General features: G+C 42.1%; 1 protein-coding gene across 2 annotated transcripts in view; it reads right to left on the bottom strand.

Moving 5' to 3' along the window:
* The window catches only part of LOC111872031 (zinc finger protein 423), a 610,024-nt gene that overhangs the window by 99,477 nt on the left and 492,958 nt on the right, over positions 1-17,589 (bottom strand). The window lies entirely within an intron of this gene.

Below are 17,589 nucleotides of genomic sequence, written 5' to 3'. Positions count from 1 at the left end.
CTTCATGGCATATTGATTAATTAGTTAAGCACAGGAAAGACTTTACTTTACCTATTTTATATTATTTCTCCATGTTAATCCTATACACTGCAGCTTCTCAGGACCAGTCAAAAAATATGTATGCGCTTCTTTGTTTCTGCTGTCTAATAGACATGTACAATCATTTCATTTAACTGCCGAATTAATACTGCAATAAGTGTTAGAATTCCCATACGACAAGAAATTAGCCAATGATAAACCGTCACCATTCTTTCATACTCAGCCTTCACCCACATCGCTGCATATACTTAGCCTGTCTGGCATGAACACCTACGAACCATTGGACAAATGCCGAAGAGTGTCGTGAGAACCGAGACAGAATGGCCAACCATCTGGCAACAGTGTTCCCCGTTAAAGCAACCCCCACACCTACAGACGGATCGAAGAAAACTTTTCTTGATTTTGGATAGCAGTCATAAACAGATTTATTTACTAATCAGGCATCATCAAATTGTGAAGTGTCTCAACTCCGATATAACTGTGTAAAAATGACTCCAGTTATTTAAGAGTCAAAACAAGTTAGGAAATGAAGGCATAGCGTAGGCCGCGTCATAGCTTAAGCGGTTGGTCGCTGGCTTCCCACCGCGGCGGCCCGGGTTCGATCCCGGGTCTGGTCAAGTGGGGTTTGTAGGGGACAAAGTGGCGCTGGGGCGGGTTTTCTCCGAGTACTTCGGTTTCCCCTGCCAATCTTCATTCCACCAAATTCTCCATCATCATAATCACCCGGGGCTGGCTACAATAGGCCAATCAGTGACCGACGTGACGAGTGGACCCAGTTGGACTCCACCCCACACTATGCGAATTAAAAAAAAAGGCATAGTGTAACCGCTATGATTTTCAATCCGTGGACTCCAGCTTCTGGTCTTCTCATATAAAGAAAATTTTACGATTTCGAGCAAAAAGTCTGCTACCTCAGGGTTCAAATCGTAAGATCTACAAATAAATAAGAGACTTGGAAATTTTTCTGGAGAATTTGGATATCCGTTGTTGATTGTTGAAAGATACAAGTTTGCAATTATTCGTGAAGCTTATGGAAACGTGCCTTGTCAAAAAGGTGCGTTCCATTCCTTTTTTATAAATATTATTGAAAACGCTGTTCCCTCCTATAAATATCTGGTGAGTTACCGTAGAGATGTTTATTAAAACTAGTCGATTTAAGAGAAAACTGAAACAACTACACAATTTTCGTGAAATTCACCAGTGATAAATTTCATCAGAATAGGTTTATTCCTCCTGTAGTTGTTTCAGATGTACAGGCGGACGAATGTAGCGGTTATGTCAGGCGTTACTCAGCGATTCGAGCTCGCCTGAAAGGATACTTCACAGTCAGTCTAGGGAAACTATTAGAAAATGTGCATGGTTTTGCGAAACGGGAGTCTGAACACTGTATTCAGATAACAGCAAGAAACTGCAGGAAGATGAAAATAACTGGAAGCGTCGAATGTAAAAACAGATCACCGAGATTAAAATATACTGACGTTTGATGTTTTGCAACTCACAGGTCTTGATGTTCTTTTAGTCATAATATTTAATTACATTTCTTTAGCGGAATTGACTACATTGTGTTGAATGGTTACTCTGATTAATGACTGAAAAGGACACTGTAGAAATTACCGTGCCCTACTTAAATATTTAAGATTTGGGGCAGGCACACCCTTTCCAATAGGACTATACGACAGAGATTCCCGTGTCGCGTCTGACAGGGTTGGTTCGGGGCCTAAAAAGGACACACCTAGTACTAAGTCACAAAGAATGGTGGAAATATATTTGAATTAACACGATCTACCTATAAGACATTTACAAGGTTAGTATTAACATATCAACCAATCATTGTTTCAGAACTTACTTGAGAGCTCTTGCGTCCTGAAGCATAAGCTCTAAATTTCATACTGCTTTGTGACATAAATGTAAGTCTTTCTTATGAATATAGGCCTAAATGTTCCATGTCAACATAACAGCATTCCTCCAGAAGGTGCAGAGTTGGGCAATATGTCTGACAACCTTCCGAGCGACCGTCATCTGTTTCCAACAAACTGACTCACGGAGAAAGAGGAGCGAGGACATCAGCGCAGTAGTACGAGATTTGCATGCTATATGGGACCAACGGCTGCAACACATCTGAAGAAAAGTTGCGTTTGCTAATTCTTCTTCTTGTTCTTCTTCCTCTTCTTTTCCCAGCTTTTAAGAATTAAGCCCTCTGGGCTATTCCAGTTCGGAATTTATTTCTTAAACCATGAATCTCGTGGACATTTCGTCGTATGATAATTCCAAAGATTTTCTGATCCATCAATGTGAAGTAATTTGAAACCGAGCCTACTGGCTATTTATTAGTGTTTGCACGGTGCAAAACACTGGTTAGGATGAGCCTGAAACTCACTGTGAAGAATTATACACAGTCTTCTCATATTGTCATCCTTCTCAAGACAATGAAAATCTATCTGCAGGACTGAAAGAGACTAATCAGGCTTTATGATATAAAGTTACGTTTATGTCACATGTCCGATACTAAATATATCCCCGTATCCTCACTTGTCGGGAGTTATTTACTCGTATTCCTCTAAACGGATGATTTAAAATGTTACACGTAAAGGTCGTTTCGATTTCTAACCTCCTATCGTCGGCGTGTTCAAGCAAAAGAATTTTATAAAATTGTATATTTAGAATTATCGAGATGATGTGCGGCAGAGCAGTGGTGGAATATAGCTCTCAAGGGAAAAGAAGAATTGGAAGGACCAACAATATGCATTGCTTTCAGACGGGAAACGTAATACTCAAACACTGCCCAAAATCTTGTGATAAACTCCGTGGCTTTAGTCCGTAAGAGAACTATTGGTGTAGTGGTTAGAGTTCCTGCCTACAGATCTAGATGTCCCGACTTCGATTCCCGGCACTACCACATTTTCTGCGAAGTAATGGGTCTGGAATGGGGTCCACTCAGCCTCGTGAGGATAATTGAGGAGCTACTTGAATGGAGAAGTAGCGGCTTCGGTCTAGAAAACCGAAATTAACGGCCGTGGGGATTCGTTGCGGTTACCACGCGACACCGTCTATCCGCTAATTTGGCACTAACTTCGCCGACAAGCCGCGGTCCTTCGATCGGTTTAATCTTTTGATCAAGAAGAGGAAAAAGAAAAACTGTTAAAATAATAAGAAATGGTTTGTTAGGTTCTTTTCGTAATTAGTAAATTTTATTAGGACATCAGAACCCGCTGAACTATGAACCTATCACGTTATTACGACTTCTTTTTCTCGTTAAATATTCTGAATAACTCCAGGGAACGGAGCCCTTCTTCGGAAGCTGATAGCTGCTCTGCTACCCTAGACATCCCTCTCATTTCATCTCTTTCACAAGAGCCCAAAAGTGGACTCGCTACCGAACCGGACGAACCTAGTCAACGCCTTTAAACTTTTACCGGTTATTTTAGCCCGATTTAATTGTCCCTCCCATTCACACCTAAGTCCTAAAAGTGGAAAATTTTCTTCAGTATTTGGAGCTAAAACCGGTCACGGTAGCCGAGCGGTCTAAGGCATGTACTGTCTTCGCTCGCTTGGAGACCGGAAGCGTGGTTTCGAATCTCACTCAGGGCATGGATGTTTAGTTTGTGTGTGTGCGTTTTTCTGTGTTTGTGTACAGGTAGAGGCCTTGCGACGAGCTGATCACCCACCCAAGGAGTCCTACCGAATTTTAAGATCTAGAAAAACCGAAGTGAACGGAGAAGTTCATGGAGGTAGGCCTAGGCCCACTGGGGCTGTAGCGCCCAGGAAAAGAAAAAAAAAATTGGAGCTAAAATATGGCTTTACTTCTTAACTCCCCCATACACATTAAAGGCCCCGGCCACTTCATTCCCTTCAGGTTATCAACCAGAATCATAAAGTAATAATTTTCTCAGTCGTCTTAGCACTTCTGAGGGTAAACCATATTTTATGCAATGGTATTTCATAATTTGGGAAGAAATCTGGAACCTATGAGGTTTCGAAACACTTCTATAAAGGTAAGATTCCTTTCATGGCCAAAGCATGCGAAATAGCAGCCTAATGAACAGGCATAATTCATCAATAAAGTGACTGCCTACGAACTGGACGACTGATATTCTATTCCCTAATCTCTTCGTCACCAAGTCCACCAGCTCTGCGCTCCGTCGAGCCATATATCCAGCATGTACCGGGAGTAAATAGTCCACAGTGTGATCCTGAGATAGTTCGGCGTTAAGAAGGGATGGATCTTAGGCATAACAGCAAATTTCCTATGCTTTATCTTCATGCTGGAATCTAACCAAATAATTAAGCTGCATAAATTAGCGTACAGTCTGTTTATTTAGCTGATAGTATTGCGCTGGTCAATATTTTTCTTGCTGTTTTAGAAACCGGGATGTACATCATCGTGTTCATAAAAGCCCGCTGTTGGATCCATGACTTTAGACACGCGGTAGCGTAGTTGCTTGAGGGGCTATGCTACAAGCCGGAAGGTCGCGGGTTCAAGTCCCGATCAGGTCATTAGATTTTTTTAAATTGACCTAATCCTTCCAGCCGCACTATGACCCTGGGGTTGACTCAGCCTCTAACAGAAATGAGTACCAGGAAGTAATTAAATAATTTTCCTGGGGAGTAAAGCGCGGCCGGCGCGTAAGGCTGACAACCTTACCGCCATCTTTGAGTCGATTGTCTAGATAATGTGGGACCTTCAACGTCTCACAACCCTATGGGCCTTCACGGCCTGTTACAGGGATAGCTTTACTTTTTACCTACCTACCGACCTACCTACCTACCACTCGGCGCTACAGCCCTGGGTGGGCCTTGGCCTCCTCTACAATCAGTGTCCACTGTTCTCTATTCCTCATCATTCCTTGTTCTTTGCTTAGTCCGTTTCCCATATGTTCCACTTATTCGAGTTTGGTTGTTAGGTTTCGGAACAAAATTATATTTACAGCATGAAGTTGTTAGCCTCATGCCCTAGCCCCAACCTGGAGGAACATGGCACCTCTCTTAGTCTGGACTTTAAACTTTGACCATTCCGGCATGGGTGATCTACCGGTAGTTAAACTACCACCGGCATACCTCTCCAGGTCACAGAGTCACGCAAGCCCCACCATCACGACATGGTGGAGACACCTTGGGGGACTTCGGACAGCAGTGCCGTCATTAACATTAACATACAGAGCGCAATAACAAGCGAAGATCATTTGTAACATAATTATCCAGCTGCAGCCAACCGCTGTAACCCCTTCAATAACAACAACAAAAAAGTCGGAAATGAAAGAGGTTACTTAGAGCGATAAAAGGAAAAATTATATAACCTATTTCAAAAAGTCAGGCAGAAATTAAAATATTGTGCTAAGAGAAATAAAAGGCAAAAGGACAGAACTTGACGACGACTCTTTACGTCTCCGGTCTTCTACCTGTCGTAGCATCTCAAAATTTGTGCTATTCTCTGACCACGATCCGTTCAAAGAATATCACGGTGGATATGACAGTTTATTTACGTACTGTGAACGATTTTATGTCCTACAAAGCATATTCATAATGCTGGTCACGCTATTAGCTGTTCTGCAATATTCTCCTTCGCAAGACCGAGCAGCACCCACGTATCCACACAAGTGTATTTATGTTGTTACTTCTGTCGCGCATAAAACAGCAGGGTGCCAGGCCCGACTGTATCCCACTCAATTAACCTGCCCATCAGGGGTGCCCATTATCAATTATGAACACAGGTCGATTCATAATACAAGGAATAGCTTCGATAAAAAGAAAAACAACACTTCCCGCACGCCATTCTGAAGTGGAGAACTCCGAAAAATATTTCTGCAGGATAGAATTTACGAGGACAGTCACGGTAGCCGTACGGTCTAAGGCATGAACTGTCTTCGCTCGCTTGGAAGCTTGAACCGTGGGTTCGAATCTCACACAAGGCATGGATGTTTGATAAGTGTATATGTTTATTCTGTGTTTGTGTCGTCCTGTGTTTAGATAGAAACCTTGCGACTAGCTGATCACTAGTCCAAGGAGTCCTACCGCCTGTAAAATGGTAAAATTAGAAAACAAACTCTAAATCGTAAAGGTCAAAGGGGATCGGATTAAGTAAAGCGAAGTATTTACGAGTATAAAATTTTGGCACTAAGTACACTGTTCTGAGTTCACTGTCTTACAATAAACTGACTTCCTAGGAGAAAAAGATAAAGGTAAATTTAACCCTGGGCTTAACTCATTAACCACTAAGCCATGAAGACGTATAGGGGAAGTGGATGTATAGGTCCTCGTTTTCTTGAACTCGGCGCTAGTTGAAGGTCAGTGGTCAAATTCACACAGCGAATGCTTTGCCCCCGAGGAAACGGCCCCATTTACCCATTGGATAAAAGGACTTGTGAGCCCCAGAACTGGTCTGGATAATGTAGAGAGAAGAAAATTCCTACCCCTGCCGCGACTCGAACTCCGACTCCTCGGTCGTCCAACTCGTAACCAGTCGCTATACCAACTGCGCTATCCCGTCTACCCTGACTCCCCAGAAGATTATTAGAAGTATTTTTTTTTTGTCTAAAATTAATTATAACTTTCTCCAGGTAATATTCCGTTATCAAATACGTTATTTCAGAACGATCATGTGTGGAGACCGACATTTTTGTGATGTCTATCACAGGACATCCAAAATCGTGCGAGCCTTCGAAACTTCTGGCAACATAATGGCTTCTGTCGGGTGTCCTCACATTGCAAGTACCTAGCTCTCTGCTGAAATCTTCAGCAATGGGGTACGGAATATCCAAGTATACATGCAGTCTTTACCAGGTAATTTTCTCCACAATTACCTAAATGTTCATCGATCATTTCTTTCTTTAACTCAGCAGACTGATCTAAGGGTAACGCTCTAAGGTGTGTACTCGTGAGGTATTCGGTGGGAATGTCAGCCGGGTCACTGGCTATCTTGAAAAGATTTCCGTGGTTTTTCTCAGTGCGATGTGAATACCATGATAATAACTCGGTTAGGCCATGTCTGCTTCCTTCCAGATGCTTCCCAATCCATCAATCATCCTGCCATCCGATGCAGGATGATTGATGATTGATTACTAACACTACAAGTCACAAAAAGGCTATATAAATGAATACTGGTCTACACTGCAACAAAAATGAGTTAATCTGAATATTCCCAACACATAAATTTTGGAAAACAGGGGTCAAGTAGATTTGATCGCACCATGTAAACACGCTAGCACAGTGTAGTAAAAGCCCGGAGTTCTCCCTGCCAGCGAGGCTTCGAATTGGGCCAACTTCCTCGTGTCAATTGTTTCGAGCGAGCGTGATTCTCTTGCCTGATAAACATGTGCATTGCCGCTCAGAGGGAATATGAACAAATATGTTCCTTATGCTTAGGAGCAGGATTTTCATCTTTACTCTCAGCTGAAAAGTCAAGACCTTCCTTTCATCTCGTTGCTGGCCCAAGGTAACGCTAGTCCGAATAACTGTAAAAGTGATTCATATCGAAAATCTGTCTTGAAATGTCTCCTCCGGAATAAGACACGTCAGTAATATAAGTTGTATTATAATTACTTCAGATCAATAACCTAGCCCATGACACATAACGCGATTTTCGATAGTCAGTAGAACACCTTATGAAACTATGAGTATATGAGATGTGAAATTTACTCGAGATGAAGGTTTAGATTTGGTCTTAATATCCTGAAAATGCTGCACACCTGGCGGTTTTTCAAGAAGGGCTAAGCTCCAAGGAGTTAGTTATTCTGAAAATTAAGGCAGCAGCTTTTACCCTGGAGACGCAGGGAGAGCAGATGTGGCTCCAAAACACTGGTAATAGCCTACAAGGTTTTGGGGTGTCACAAACTAGAGAACGAGATGTCACTAGATGTGATACCACTATAAACTACGAGGGTTGGAACTTTAATAGTGTCAACTATTTATTTACAAGTGGTACAAAGTAGATGCATGTTTCGCAGTTTTACTGTCCTTCAGTGTAGTTACCAGCATTGTGTCCAACCCGTTGCCAGCGATGTGGAAGTCGTAGGATACCTTTACCAGCGCCTGTTGTGTTGATAGTTCGAATGGAGCGGTCTACTGCCTGAAGAATCTCTGGAACAGTTCTGAAGCGAATGCCACGAAGTGGTTCCTTCATCTTAGGAATCAAGTCGAAGTCACAAGGGCTTAAGTCCGGGGAGTATGGTGAATGGCACAGCACTTCCCAGCCCCATCGATCGAACAAATCAGCCACAGCTTGGGGTGCATGTGGCCGAGCATTGTCCTGCAAAATGATGGGTGGGTTCTGCAGAAAGTGTCGCCGCTTCTTTCTCAAAGCTGGTCGCAGGTTGTGTTCCAAAAATGAACAGTAATACTGCGCATTGACAGTCTGCTGTCGGAGAACGGTATGCGTTAGGATAACATCATCACAGTCGTACACGAGAATCACCATAACTTTCGCAATGCTGAGGTTCTGATGAACTTTTCATTTTCGTTGTGGTTTAACCTTGCCACTGTTCTGTAAGGCAATGCACATTTCCCGCAAGCCTCTTAAAGACCTTGATGACACTGTCGTGCTGTACGGCCTCTGGCGCATTCAATCTATATCCAACTCCGTTGTTCCTGTTTCGAAAACATCGTGACAACACTACATTAGACCACTAGCTAACACGAGGCTCTGTTCTTCTCGTCACTGCGCATGCGCGTGATGTGGGAAGGGAGAGTCCACTTGCTCTGAGGTAAGGTAGGTATGTAACTAACGTGTGGTATAAGCGACATTATTTGGTTCCGTTGCATGGCGTCTCTACGGCAGTGTTGCCACTATTGAAGTTCCAACCCTCGTAATATCGGACCCATTTCTAAGCAAAACTCCAGGAAATAATAAACAAAATATTTTATGCGGGGAAACTGTAACTATTTCACAATATAACTTGAAAATAACAGTAAAGACACTAATCGGTGTAGCGACTAGCTACGGGCTGGACGACCGAGGGGTCAGAGTTTGAATCCCGGTAGAGTGAAGAATTTTCTTTTCTCCACGTCGTCCAGACCGGCTCTGGGGCCCACCCACCCTCCTATCCAATGGGTACCTGGGGCTTCTTCCCTGGGTGGAAAGCGTCCGAGCCTTAACCTGACCATTCACCTCCAACTAGTGCTGAGGTCAAGAAAATGTGGACCTATACATCCCCTTCCTTCATACATTTGCATGGCGTAGTGTTTAATTAGCTAAGCACAGAGACAACTTTACCATTTAGCTTCTGTTTCTTTGAAGCTACAGCCCCAATTTGGGCCTTGGCCTACCACCATGAAAATCTCCGCTTCACTTCGGTTTACTAGATCTTAGACTTTCGGTAGGACTCCTTGGGCGGGTGATCATCTCCACGCAAGGCCTATACTGGTACATAAACACGGAAAAACGCGCGCACACTCACGTACGCACGCACACACACACACCCACACACATCGAACTGACAATCCTGGCTTCCGAGCGAACGAAGACAGTGCATGCCTTAGACCGCTCGGCCACCGTGACCGGCACCATTTAACTTACAACCAATTATGTCCATTGCCGGTCACGTTAGCCGAGCGGTCTAAGGCATGCACTGTCTTCTCTCGCTCGGAAGCCGGGATAGTGGGTTCGAATTCCACTCAGTGCATGGATGTTTGTGTGCGTTTTTCTGTGTTTGTCTACAGGTAGAGGCCTTGCGACGAGCTGATCACTCGCCCGAGGAGTCCTACCGAATGTGTAAGATCTAGTAAACCGAAGTGAAACGGAGAGTTTCATGGAGGTAGGCCTAGGCCCAAATTGGGGCTGTAGCGCCACAGAAAAAAAAAAATATGTCCATTATTGAAGTAGGACATTCATCTGATTTTAAATAAGCGTCTTACAATCGCCAACGTTACTCAGAAACTTGTACAACTGTAAAGGACACCAAGCACAATGTGGTCAGTATGTTTCATCCAATTCTGATAGTCTATCTATATCACGATCCTTCCTCCCATTCAGCCAGCGTCAAGTCATATGACTCCATGTTTCAACAAACTCTATAGTGATCAGAAGATCATGCATAGGCACAATATTATTGCATCTTGCAGGACAAGTACGTAATATTAAGCGTTAGAGTGCAGACGGTGCAGACGGTTCTAGCGTAGTTATTACTTCTAATGTTCAGTATTGGGGATGGATTCTAAGTCATTCCTGGGACCGATTAGGCTACAATTTTCTCCATTTACCTTCCACTTTAACTGTCCGTTCATATTCACCCTTGCTACTTCATCTCTGCATTCACCAACTTCAACAATTTGACTTAAACTGCTTTCGTATGAAACATAAGGCATCATCAAAACTTTCGTAACTGAACGACTAGCACAAGTCGCCTATTCTTTCAACACTCAATTTATCCATGCAGATATGTGATTTGACGGTCACTTCCTAATGACACTACACACCTGATGTCAGAACAGAATATGTGCTATAACCCCATTTTCCACTAACACCCAAATTACAGCAGACAGTTAATGAATTGTCTGACGAGAACAGATATTACTACATGGTTTGTAATGATATAACACGCCGTCAGATAAATGAAGCATAAAGTAAATACCGTAATCAAGACGTCAATTAGGCTATTCGACACAATATGAACAAAATAAAATAAAAATAGCAAAGTAGTGGTGATCAGCCACATGCAAACCTTTCACGCCTCCAAGCCATTCCATAGTTCCTTGTGCTGGATTGCATACTGACGCACATTGTTAAGTCGAAGCAACGCTTGCAACTTATTTGGCCGTTCACACTCGAAACACGCGGTAGCCGAAGAGTGTCATAATTCGCACGCTCTTTGCTTGAAATGGGGGCACAACGAGAAGTCGGAACTTAGCCGTCCGTCTAGGCGGATTTTGATGAAATTTAGTTCTGAGGCTGTCGGGCAATTTATTAAAATGTCCTTATTGTTTCGATACGGCTATTTTCCCGGGGGTAAAACGGCAGAAGCGTGATGCTGACCATTCATCTCTATCTAATTCCGAGGTCAAGAATGGTGGGGTTATAAGTCTACACCCCGACATTTCTTCATGGCGTGGCGCTTAATTTATTAAGCACAGAAACAAATTTACCTTTTATAACTCCTACTTTTCAAGAAACTATACAAAATTGTTATGAAGTGTAAATATAGGTCTAATTATATAAAATATCTTTTCCGATAAGGCGATTGGCACAGGAGTTCATGATAAGACATAAAAATATATGTTAGTGAGATCTGCTTCGAATAATAGACAAATATCTAATGAAATCAACATGAATGCCAATGAGGCCTGTAAAATCACAAAAAGAAAAGTCTGGAATGCGCGTACTGCAATGGATTATACCTTTGTTCATTCCAGAAATCGTCCACACGCCATTCTAACGACCGACATCTCGTATGTTTCTCTTGTTCAGTTGGATGAGATACGTCAAAAGTCCACATTCTAAGATCTCGCATTTGAAGGATGTCTGTGTGATACCTTCACGATATTTCGCCTACCTTTACTTACAGAGACACCGCTATGGGCCCAGAACCGTTCACGGCATGAATATAAAGTGAAAAATACTATCATTCGTGACAGGAAAACAGAGCCGCTCAGTAGGGAAATGAGTTTAACCTATGCGATGTAGTTGTCAAATAAACATTAACAGATAATGCGTTGTTAAATCGCAATGTTTATGTATGAAGTAAATATCGGCATTCAGTTGGGACCATCTCTGTAAACATGGACTAGTTAGTTCCAACCACAGGCAGGCCTATCCATATAGCTAGGAGCACTCCACTGATTGCACTCTAACAATCCTGGAGGTCAGAAGAATAACTTATAACAAATATTTAATGTCACTCTAAATTTACTACACAATTTTCAGGGACATTAGATGTATTATAACTACTCTTTGAAGGTTTGAGCTGGTGACTGACTGATTATGCTATTACTATTGACATTATACAAGGTTCATAAAAATCCGGGTAACAAGGAGCATTTTATGGTCAAAAGTATCTGTTGGGGACCGCTCAGCTCAAAAGTGAGCCAACTTCATCATTTCTAGAGAAAAGGGCCAGGTGGGCTCTGACCTGGAAGTTTCAGCTAAGTCTAGATCTATTAGTATATTTTTTTAGTTTGATTTGATACATATTTGCAGAACCTCCACATCAAGATAGTCNGCTGGGCGTACCAGTTCGATCTCCGGCAGGGGCACGGATTATGTTTCCTCCGCATTAACATCGGCTCTGAGGTCCATCCAACTAGAGCTCTTTCACCAGAGACATTATTTATTATTATTTTATTATTCTCAGTGGGATGAGACTGAGTCCACTTGGTATTTTCGGCCACTACTGGCCTACTGTACCAGCCCTAGATGATAGATAATGGTGACTGTGGAGCAATTGGTTGGATGAAGATTGGCAGTGGAAACTGAAGTACTCGGAGAAAACCTACCCCAGTGCTACTTTGTCCACCACAAATTCCACATGACCTGACCCGCGCTCGAACCAGGGCCGCCGCGGTGGGAAGCCAGCGAGTAACCGCTTGAGCTAGGGCACGAATGAGGTCTAGATCTAAGCTCTACCATTTTCTTAACTATAAAATCCAAACCCGTCGGATAAGAAATCCAATAATGGTTCAAAGTCAAAGTTCAACAGATTTTCAGTCCTGGATATGTCAATCACCATTCTTCCTTGATAAATTACCATTAAAATTATCCTTCCTCTTGACCTGGAAATAATCCTTTGCTCTTCGCTAGAGGCAGCGACATTACAGAGAAGTTCGCTTTGTGCTTCTCAGGGTAATTCGTGTTAGCGGGATCGTTGCAACGGGATGGGTCTAAAGGTTAACAGGGAGCAAGGGAAAAAAATTGATCGCATGTTTTGAAAACTATCACGCGACGGTGCGTGAAGAACACTGTCCGAATTTATGTCCCGGAAGTGCCAAGTAATATAAAAAGGAACTTTTTATAACAGCAATCAAATAACCTACGTGGATTCCGATCATGTAAAAGTCAGCAGTTTTGTCGCAGTTCTCACATCTTTAAAAGTTATTTCGTAATGAAGCAACTCATTTGAATAAGTAATGAAAGCAGAAACTTAACACTGAGATAATTCGTAATTCTGTCTATTCCGTGCAGAATAATGAGCCAACGTAACTCATACACTCTTTTTTTCCTTGGCACTACAGCCCCAGTGGGCCTAGGCCTACCTCCATGAACTTCTCCGTTCACTTCGGTTTTTCTAGATCTTACACATTCGGTAGGACTCCTTGGGCGAGTGATCAGCTCGTCGCAAGGCCTCTACCTGTACACAAACACAGAAAAACGCACACACAAACTAAACATCCATGTCCTGAGTGGGATTTGAACCCACGATCCGGGTTTCCAAGCCAGCGAAGACAGTACATGACTTAGACCGCTCAGCTACCGTGACCGGTAACTCTTACACGTTACCTAACCTAACCTTATCGGAATTGTCACAGTTTCTTCCTATCTGCTGCCAACTTTCGGCTCATAACTGCTACTTAAATTATAAGCTCCATCTTCAGGGTAGAAAAATCCGCGAGGGATGAACCAGCGTGAGCAGGTGGCTGCAGTCTGCTCACGCTGGTTCCTCCCTTGCGGATCTTTTCTTTTTTTCTCTTCCACCCTGAAGATGGAGGCGATACGTTCCTCCGAAACGTAGGTTCACACTAGATCTACACGGTGCCACATCCCAGAAGTCGACATTCTTCATATTCATCGCCTTGAAAACCTCAAATCTTACAAATGCAAGGTTAATTTCACACTTCCAGCTGCAGTGGTTATAAGGCCTGCAGAGTCAAGTTATGTGGAAAGATGATTATGAATGGTGATAAGAAAGGAACTGGTCGTCGTGTATTTGAAAGTCCTATCCAGCCACAGGAGAAGAATAAGAAACAATACAAAGAAACTCGGCCAGTTAGTATTCCGGCGAGAAATGAACTTTGTACCTCTAGACTACATACCCTGTTCACTATTTCATGCTCCACATACATCACTGTTTTTAATTAAAGCAATGAACTTGTAGTCTGAATTCGCATGGTCACAGGTTCGACACTCGATCTTATATATTTTAGTGCGCATGTGGTCATTTCTCAACATAGACCTACGCCCAACGATACAGTTATAAAGATCTGTCACACACACAAGTCACAATGGAATTCACAGGCCCGATCACGACGACATTGTAACATGTAGCAGTATGCTGGTCTATTCTTTTTCTGGAATGCATGACGAAAGGGAAGGGTGTTGCTAATGCTAGACAGCCTACTGGCTTTCAAATACATAACACGAGGCGGAAATTGCCCTGGGCTGCTGTTACAGAGTCTTGTCAATGTGTGCTTGAAGTACCTAAACATTCCTTCTTTTGCTAGAGAGTATGTCTAATGGCCGAAGCTCTCTCGACTACTTATATTCTCCAGACCTCAACTATCATACTGCGATTACACCGAATTACAAAACAAATTCAATTGGATTTGATTTCCTAGTAGCATAATTTGTCCGATTTTTCGACTTACGTGGTCTAGTGGTCAGAGGTCCTGGGTTCGATTCCCAGTGGTACCAGATTTTCTGAGAAGTAGTGGGTCTGGAAAGGGTCCACTCAGCCACGTGAGGATAACTGAGGAGCTACTTGAAAGAAAAGTGGCGGATTCGGCCTAGAAAACCGAAATTAAGGGCCGTGGGGATTAGTTGCGCTGACCACGCGACACCTCCTATCCTCCAAAGTTGGCGCTAACTTCGCTCGGTCGGTATAGTTCGCTTGAGGGCTAAAGCCACGGAGTTTTTTTAGTATCCATCGTTTGTTGAAATCATTAATCACAGCTGAGAGTAAAATCGCTGAACAGTCTATGAATAATGCCACAGTTAAGCTTAAATTAAGGCTGTGAGACAACACACCTCACAAATGGAAACGAACATATTTTTTTTCTGATAGGTGCCTACAGCCTTCACATTAATGCACCTTAAATTACGATAACACACCTTTTTCTAATTTTATGAATGTACTAAAGATTAAAAAATTGTTGTTGTTGTTGTTGTTATTATTATTATTATTATTATTATTATTATTATATTAGCCCCTCTCTGGGAGTTCAGCATGTAAATAAACAGGTAATTGAATGACACTGATCTCAGATGATAGGATCCACGCCATATGACTAAATAATCTTGCAAATGCGAAAGATGAAACCGGTATGCATTTCAAGAGGAGTGGGGAGAAGCGGCACGTTTGAAAGATAAAACTGATTAATTTGAATCAGACAGTAAGAACAAACATATTAGATTCGCATATAAGCATAAATTAATCTAAGAAATACTACCAGCTTCTACCCTGGAACTTGAGAATAGTGGTCTATTTGCGGATTCCTATAGCAAGTATTTAGAATATTGTCGTGATTTTGAGTGACTATCGACGGGGTTTTGGATTGGTGATTAGATTTATTGACCACCTACAGGTCGTAACAACAATAACTCTAACACTATCGCTACTTTCTACACTTTACAAATCAGTATACGCTAAGTCTTTTCAGTCTACTGTGTATTCACCAGTCGTTCCTTGGTAACGGCTTCTAACAGTGGGAATCTTCAACTGCACCGACCAAGTCTTCTCCTCAAACAGGCTCCCTTACAACTGACTAACTTCTAAACTTGTCAAGGTTATAACAACTCGGCTCTGACCGCGTAGAAAACACCTTTCATTGTTGTACTCCAATCTTTTCCGTGGGGATGTGTTTCTCTGCGAAGGCGTTACCCAGTACTTATTAGGAATCTGTTGCCTACCAGCGAAATGTTGTTCCGTTGTTTGTTTCGATGTCGTTACCCAGTAATACCTGCGTACACTTGCTTATTAAGATATCTGTTGCCTAGCAGCGATCGTTCTTTCGTTGTTTGTTTCTAGGTCGTTACCCAGTAACGGGTCTTAACACTACAATATGGAAAGAATTAGTTCTGACAGGTACTGAATGTACATGGAGTTAATAGTGTTTTCCAGATCAGACATATGCATCTGAGTCATTAGCATCTGAGCCTTGTTCTTCTTGAAGTTAAGACAGCTACTGAAATTTAAATAAGTATGTATCCCAAGTACTGATAAAATTCAGACCGAATTCATCAAAGAAGGGAGTAAAACATTACGTTCTGATATAACAAAATTTATTAATTCAAACTGGAATAAGAGAGCTGCCACAGAGTCATCAAAGTGACTGTAGAAACTACCGAGGATTATCACTGTTATCCATCATGCAGAGAGAACTTATTCACCATTTTACGTCCAGGGTTAAAGCCATACGTCGAAAAAATTATTGGGAATTATCAATGTCTTTCTCGTTGTACCAGACCAACTACGTGTATCTATCTGTCTATGGTTCTACAGTCCTTTCGTTAGACTTTGGCCGCCTTTTCAGTTTTTCAATCCTATACGTATTCGGTAGGACTCCTTGGACGGGGGCTCAGCCCATCGCAAGGCCTCTACCTACACATAGAACAACACAAACACAGAATAAGCGCACACAGACATTCATGCCACGAGTGGGTTTCGAACCCACGATCCCAGAGTTAAAGCGAGAGAAGACAGTTAATGCCTTAACCCGCGCGGTTACTGTGATCGGCACCAGACCAACTACTGATCAGATATTCTTCTCTCGTCAGGACAACAATAGGAAATAAGCAGGATACGTTTAAAACACTGACATTAAATTAGGTGCGCCTAGTTAGACTAATAAAAATTTTAAAATTAAATCTACAATATAGGTAAGTATTTGTCTTGTACACTTCCTGTGCATAATGGTCTGAAAGAAGGGTATGCTTTAAAACCATTGCTTTTCAACTTTGCTGTACGGTGTGTCATTAGGAAGACCCAAGAAAACCAGGTAGGGCTGAAACCAAATGGGACATTATCAGCTTCTAGTCTACGCTATTGATGTTAATTTGGTGGGCGAAAACGTAAAGAGAAACACAGTCATTCCATTGGCCCTCAGTAGAGAGACTGGTATGCAAATATACAGATAAAACGAAGGAAGTTTTTACACGTCCATGTACTTTCATCAGAAGGCAAGCCTATAAATACAGGTAACATATCTTTCGAAAATGTGGCAAAGTTCATATAACCTACATGACGGCCATTCTCAGTTCAGAATATTTTGTTTTTCGTGAATTTAGAAATGTAAAGTTTAAAACGTACGAAACTATTGTTTTACCCGTTCTTTATGAGTTTCAAGCCAGGTACTTCACATCAACGGAAAAAACTGATCGATGATGACAGGAAACAAAGATATTTAGACCGAAGAGGAAATGATGGACATTGCAGAGAACTGCATAAAGAGGAGCTTCAGAATTTGCACCCTTCACTAAATGTCATTAGAATAATCAAACTGAGAAGAATGAGATGGCGGGGTATGTAGCACGCACGGTAGAGATTAGAAAAATCTGAAGGAGGTACCGGATCGGTGACTGCCATTCCATTTGATAAATTGTACATAAACACTTACATTTAGAGATAGTACATTTTTACCTAATTTGTGTGTATCTGTTAGACGTAATAATTTTATCTTCTTCAAGTTCGCCAC

The sequence above is a fragment of the Cryptotermes secundus genome, unplaced genomic scaffold, assembly GCF_002891405.2.
Source record: "Cryptotermes secundus unplaced genomic scaffold, Csec_1.0 scaffold87, whole genome shotgun sequence".
Classification (NCBI taxonomy): Eukaryota; Metazoa; Arthropoda; class Insecta; order Blattodea; family Kalotermitidae; genus Cryptotermes; species Cryptotermes secundus.
This window is presented reverse-complemented; position numbering and strand designations above follow the sequence as displayed.